Source organism: Pelodiscus sinensis, chromosome 5, assembly GCF_049634645.1.
Source record: "Pelodiscus sinensis isolate JC-2024 chromosome 5, ASM4963464v1, whole genome shotgun sequence".
NCBI lineage: Eukaryota > Metazoa > Chordata > Testudines > Trionychidae > Pelodiscus > Pelodiscus sinensis.
In genome coordinates this window covers 133,984,240-133,990,650 of record NC_134715.1, presented here as the reverse complement: position 1 = coordinate 133,990,650, position 6,411 = coordinate 133,984,240, and positions in this window count along the sequence as shown.

Here is a 6,411-nt window from a genome sequence, read left to right as displayed (position 1 = left end):
ACACAGCGCCAAAGTTCAGAATAAAGCGCTATTTCGAGTCATCCCTTGCTCCTCGTGGAACGAGGTTTACAGGGATGGCGAAATAGCGCATCTGCTATATTTCGAAATAGCAGCCGTGTTCAAAAGACGCAGGGTAGCTATTTTGGGATATCGTATTACAGTGTAGACGCACTCTTAGTAGCCAGTGGGCAACGTAGTACAGTGGCACTCTTAGTAGCCAGTGGGCAACAAAAATGATGAGGGGGTTTGGAACGGGTCCCATACAACGAGAGATTAAAAAACTGGGACTTTTCAGCTTAGGAAAGAGGAGACTAAGGGGGGATCAGATGATAGGCATGGAGAAAGTGAATAAGGAAATGTTATTTGCTTGTTCCCATAACATAAGAACTAGGAGCCACCAAATGAAATGAAGAGGTAGCAGGTTTAAAACAAACAAAAGGATTTCTTCATGCAGTGCAGTTAACCTGTGGAACTCCTTGCCAGAGGATGTTGTGGAGACCAGGATTTTAACATAGTTCGAAAAAGAACTGGATACATTCATGGGGGCTAGGTCCATCAATACTTATTAGCCAGGCTGAGTGTCCCTACCATCTGTATGTCAGAGGCTGGGAATGGGCGACAGGGGAGGGATCACTGGATGGTTCCCTGTTCTGTTCCCTCCCTTTGGGGCACCTGGCCTAGGCCACTGTGGGCAGACAGGCCCCTGGGCTGAATGGATCTTTGGTGTGACCCAGCCTGGCCGTTCTGGTGTTCGTATGGGGGGTGACACAGGCCTGGTCTCCGTGGTAACATTACGTATTACAGCGCTGGCCGGGGTGTGAAAAATCCACATCCCTGAGTGACATTGCTAAGTCGACTCAAATTCCTGTGTGGACTGGAACGGGGGGGAAGAATCTCCCGTTGAGCTCCCCCTGCCTCCCAGGGAGGTGGGCTCCCTACGTTACCAGGAGAACCCCTCCCTGTGGCGTAGGCACCAGCACCAACCCATGGCCTCGTGCCGCGTGGTGTTCTGGATTCAGCCAGCGCCCGTCCTCTCGGTCCGGCTGCTGCTCTGAGCCGCAGAGGGCACCTGTCTGTCGCGCTGGGTCTCGGAAGGGATGGGGCTGATGCAGGGCTTGGCTAACGGGCTCTCGGAGATAGGGGGTGCACTGCGCAGGGAGGGGAATGGTGAGGCTCTTGTGAGACGCACACTGATTATTATTTGCACTCACATAGAACTAGTTGCCCCAGCCCAGGTCGGGGTGACCGGCAGCTCCTGCCCCAATCCTGTGGGGAGCGGGGGGATGTGCAAAGGCAACCTGAGCACCTGCAGGCCTCTCGCACGGGGTGGGAGGAAAGAATTACTATTGTTGGCCTTTTGCTGCTGGGTACTGAGACCCAGAGGGAGCAAGGGAGTAGAAGAGGCATGGATTTCAGGCCTGTTCACACATGCACGCACACACACACACACACACACACCTTTGCTGCTGGGTACTGAGACCCAGAGGGAGCAAGGGAGTGAAAAAGGCTCATGAGAAAATGTGGCATTGATCTGGTCACTTTCCCTCCACCATAACACGCATACATGTGCATGCACAGACACGTGAATATGCACACGTGCACACACACACACATGCACGCACACGTGAATACACACATGTGCACACGTGAATACACACGTGCACGCGCACACACGGAAAAGGGAAGAAAACGTTTCCTAACCCTTAGAGCACTGGAGTATTCCAGACTGCCACCCTGCGAGCTGATTGCGAGGAGGGGCTGTGTACACAGCAGAGAACAGGCACAGGCCACAACGGGCAGGCCCCCTGAGCTGGCTTGTGTCCCCAAAGGCAGATGTTCCTCTTCGCAAGGTTTGACCAGAAGTTAAATGGACCGTGGCGTCTCTAGTCTCCTGGGGCGTCCCCCATGAGCTGTCGGAAGACAAACACCAGCTGGCTCAAGTGGTTGTTAATGTGGATTTCCTTATCGGGGGTGTTTTGCCTTAGCTTGATCTTTGCTGTTTAACACCCCCCAGAGGGATCACCTTACCCCACATTGAAATGCAACCGGCTCCTGGGCGGAGCGTGGTGCCTTTTAACAGCCCTCAGCAACACAACTCGAATCCATGTGAGTCTGGGCAGGAAGTGCAGAACCCCGCAGCCAGCTGTCCCTGAAGGAGGGATTCATGGAGCTGGAGCGGAGCTGCCCAGCCAGGAATTCAGCTGGGAGGGAGACACCGAATCCTTGCAAATCACGTGAAAACATCATCCAGCGCAACAAACTGTCCCACGCTGGAGCTGGACCAGGTGCACATGAAACAAATACCTGACGTGGCCCCTTTGCCTCTTTTGCAGGATCAATGCAAGGGCACTGGCAATTGCAGACGATTGGCAGGATAAATGCCACGTATGCGTCTTGCTCTGGGCCTTCTTCGCAGGGAGCCTTTGGCGTGCAGAATTCAAGCCGCTTTGCTGGACACTCGCTGCCATTTCTGGTCTATTGACGGATGAGCACAAGGCCGTAGGTACAAGCGTACACTCTAAGGCTACGTCTATATTGGCAAGATTTTGCGCAAATACTCTTTAACGCGCGAGTTTTTGCGTTAGAGTATTTGAGTAAGAGAGCGTCTACACTGGAATGTGCTTTTGCGCAAAAGCATCCGTGCCAGCGTAGACGCTGTCTTGCGCAAGAAAGCTCCAATGGCCAGTTTAGCTTGCTGTTGGCAGAGCTGCCTGTTTAACTGGAGGCACAATTTCAAACCCACGTCGGGGCACCAGTGCAAGAGGCTGTGTGGACGCGCATATTTCAATTGACATGCAGGTTACTCCTCTTTACCATAAACCAATTGGGAAGAAGTTGAAACTTGGCAGAAATGAGCCACTTGACCCAAAATAAGAGTATGCAGCGGCGGATATAGGGCAGGGCGAGTGGGGTGGCTGCCCCGGGTCCTGCGCTTCGATAGGTCCCGCACACACGCTACTACCTGTCGGCCGTGGCCATAGCGCATGCGCAAAATTGCGCTGCCCCGGGCCCCACGCTTCAATGGGCCCCGCAAAACTCTCATCCGCCCCGAGAGTATGCACACAGCGATTGGCATCAATCTAACCAAATGGAGCAACTTTTCTGTGTAGACAAGACCTTAGTTTGTTTTCCATTCTGGGGCTACATCTAGATTGCAGGCTTCTTTCGGAAGAAACTTTTCCAGAAGAGATCTTCGGAAAAAACTTCTTCTGAAAGAGAGCATTCACCCAGCAAAAGCGCAACAAAAAAGTGATGTGCTTTTTCGAAAGATAGCGTCCACATGGATTGGACGCTCTCTCGCATTTTAGTTGTGATTACTATGGATGGAGCGGCCACCAGGGCACCTGTGCTTTTCCCTGAAGGCTTCTTCTTTAGAAAAAACACCTCTCGTCCGCGTCCACACATGCCTTTTTTTGAAAAAAGGCTTCTTCCTCATAGAATGAGGTTTATCACTGCCAGAAAAACCCCTCCGTTCTTTCGACAATCTGTTGAAAGAACACAATAGGAGTGTAGACGTAAGTACTGTTTTTCCAAAAAAATGGCTGTTTTTCCAGAAAAACTCTGCAATGTAGACATACCCTGAGACTGGGGATATTTCTAGTGTCTCTGTAAAACTCTTGTGAGAGGAAGAAAAGAAAAGAAAAGAAAAGAAAAGAAAAGAAAAGAAAAGAAAAGAAAAGAAAAGAAAAGAAAAGAAAAGAAAAGAAAAGAAAAGAAAAGAAAAGAAAAGAAAAAACATGATCTTGGTAACTAATTGACCATTCATTATCAGTTGGAAATAGGTCAATGGAGGGATGATCGGAGTTGCTATAGAGAACTTTCTGGGTGTCTGGCTGGTGAGTCTTGCCCACATGCTCAGGGTTTAGCTGATCGCCATATTTGGGGTCAGGAAGGAATTTTCCTCCAGGGTAGATTGGCAGAGACCCTGGAGGTTTTTCGCCTTCCTCTGTAGCATGGGGCACAGATCACAGCTGAAGGACTCTTTGCATGTTGGGGCCTTCAAAGTATTTGAAGGCTTCAATATCTGAGACATAGGTGAGAGGATTATTCTAGGAGGGGTGGGTGAGATTCTGTGGCCTGCACTATGCAGGGGGTCAGACTAGATGATCATAATGGTCCCTTCTGACCTTAAAGTCTATGAATCTATGAGAAAAGAAAAGGAGAGTTTTTCTGCTTATTTTTAACATTAGAATTTCAAGCTTTCTGTACCCCTGGATGGATGACTAGGGAACCAACTGATTTATGGAATCACACGCAACAAGGAAGTGAAAACTGGTTAATTGAGAGCTGAAGGGGTTTTTACTCAGAAATTATTTACTTGGGTCACACTAACTCAAATGTCTAAAAAGCAGCCAGGAGAAAAGCTCTCCTTGTTAAAAATGAAGCACTCATCTCTAGGGCCCCGCTGTGCCTATATCCACAAGAATTAGGCACAGCTGTCCACATTGCCATTTGTGGGTATGGATCCCTCAGCTATAAAGGGAATATCCACAGGCTCTCAGGGTTCTAGATACAAAATTTGTACCCACCGAAACGAGCTGCAGATATCCACACCTTCATCTGTGGATGGCCACGGATTTGCGGGGTTCTATTCCTATCCCTTGGGTTAAAGGTGAAGAAAAGTCCCAAGTTGTATTTCTGAGTCAAATCAGTCCACTGCCCCCACAAGCAGGAAGACAAGGCTTACTATTCCTGGTATTCTTACAATAAAAAATAGGAAAAAATGACCAAGAAACCCCTGCCAGGCCTCCACTAGCCGCCTCAGGGAAGCAGCAGGTGCGAGGTCAGTGTCATGCGGAGGAGGGGGGATGCGGTGGCTTCTCCTACGGCTGAGGTGATGCAGCAGGCTGCTGATAACGCAAGGAGTTGCCGTTTTATCACGAGAACACAAGCACGGCCATTCTGGGTCAGACCAAAGGCCCATCCAGCCCGGCCAACGCCAGAGGCCCCCGTGGGAGTGAGCAGTCTAGGGAATCACCACGTGATCCCTGCCCTGTCTCCCATTCCCAGCCTCTGAGAAACGGGCTAGAGGCACCGTCCCTACCCAGCCTGGCTCATCACCACTGATGGACCGATCCTCCATGAACTTACCTAGCGGCTTTTTGAACCCTCTCACGAGAAGGCTCCTCTTTCCCCCATCTCAGCTCCCGCCCAGCATGTGGGTCATTCACCCGGCCGCCCCCCGGCTTTTCCCGCCTCACAGTGACTCCTTAAGGAGGGCAGAGGGGAGCACGGATGCTCTGCCTGTTGGCTCTGAGGTGCCCCTGGGATAGGAGAGCTTGGGCAGATGGCTGGGAGGGTCTGGCCAGGCACCGAGGATACAGCTGATCATTTGCATTTGAAATTGACGAACCTTTGTGGGTGTTTCGCAGCCTCGGGAGCTACCGGGAAGGCTGCTCTGTTGTAGTTCTTTGGAGGCTGCTGTGGCCGGCTTGGCAGAGGAGAGACAGGCCTGTAAGAATCCCTCACTCCTATAGGCTTCCCAGTGTGACCGAGGGGACGTCCTTCCGGGCCGTGTTTTCAAAAGATCTGAGGTCTTGTCTACATGGTGTAGCAGCAGCACCATAGCTCTATGGCTGGAGCCCTGCAGCGTGGACACACACTTCAGCCACTTAAAAGAACCCCCCTCCCCAGACAATGGTAACGGGATGGATGGAAGAATTCTTCTGTCAGTCTAGCTGCCTCTGCCCCTGGGGATGGGGCTGCGTAGCTAAATCGCCCAGGGATGTGGATTTTGCACAGTCTTGAGCGCTGGAGCTGCATCAGCATACGTTTTCAGTGTAGACCAGTGTAGACCCTGAGTGGCTAGGGTGTTCCAAGGAGGAGGGAGAAAAATTGTTCCCCTTGGCCTCTGAGGATAGAACAAGAAGCATTAGGGTTAAACTGCAGCAAGGGAGGTTTAGGTTGGACATTAGGAAAAACTTCCTGCCTGTCAGGGTGGTTAAACACTGGAATAAATTGCCCAGGGGGGTTGTGGAATCACTGGAGAATTTTAAGAGCAGGTTAGACGAGCTCCTGTCTGGGATGATCTAGGTGGTGCTTTGTTATTATGTCGTCCTGCCTTGAATGCAGGGGACCTGACTCGATAACCTCTAGAGCTTCCTTCCAGGTCTGTGATTCTATGATTTGAACATGTAAACTAGGCTCCTCCGTCACTGTTTAAATGTTACTCTTGGCCTCGCTGCCCAAAGCCCTCCCAGCACTTTGCAAAGGGAAGGGCGGTGTCACTGTGCCTCGTTTGCAGAAGGGGAAACCGAGGCACAGAGTGATCTGTTCAAGCAGGCCAATAGCAGAGCTGCCGCTCGTGAAACTTGACTAGATCGACACTAGCCCAGAGCAGGCAGGGGCTCTCTGAAACATCTCCGGCTGGAATCTGGCCTGTGAAAACAACCCCCCCCCCCCCCCCCACTG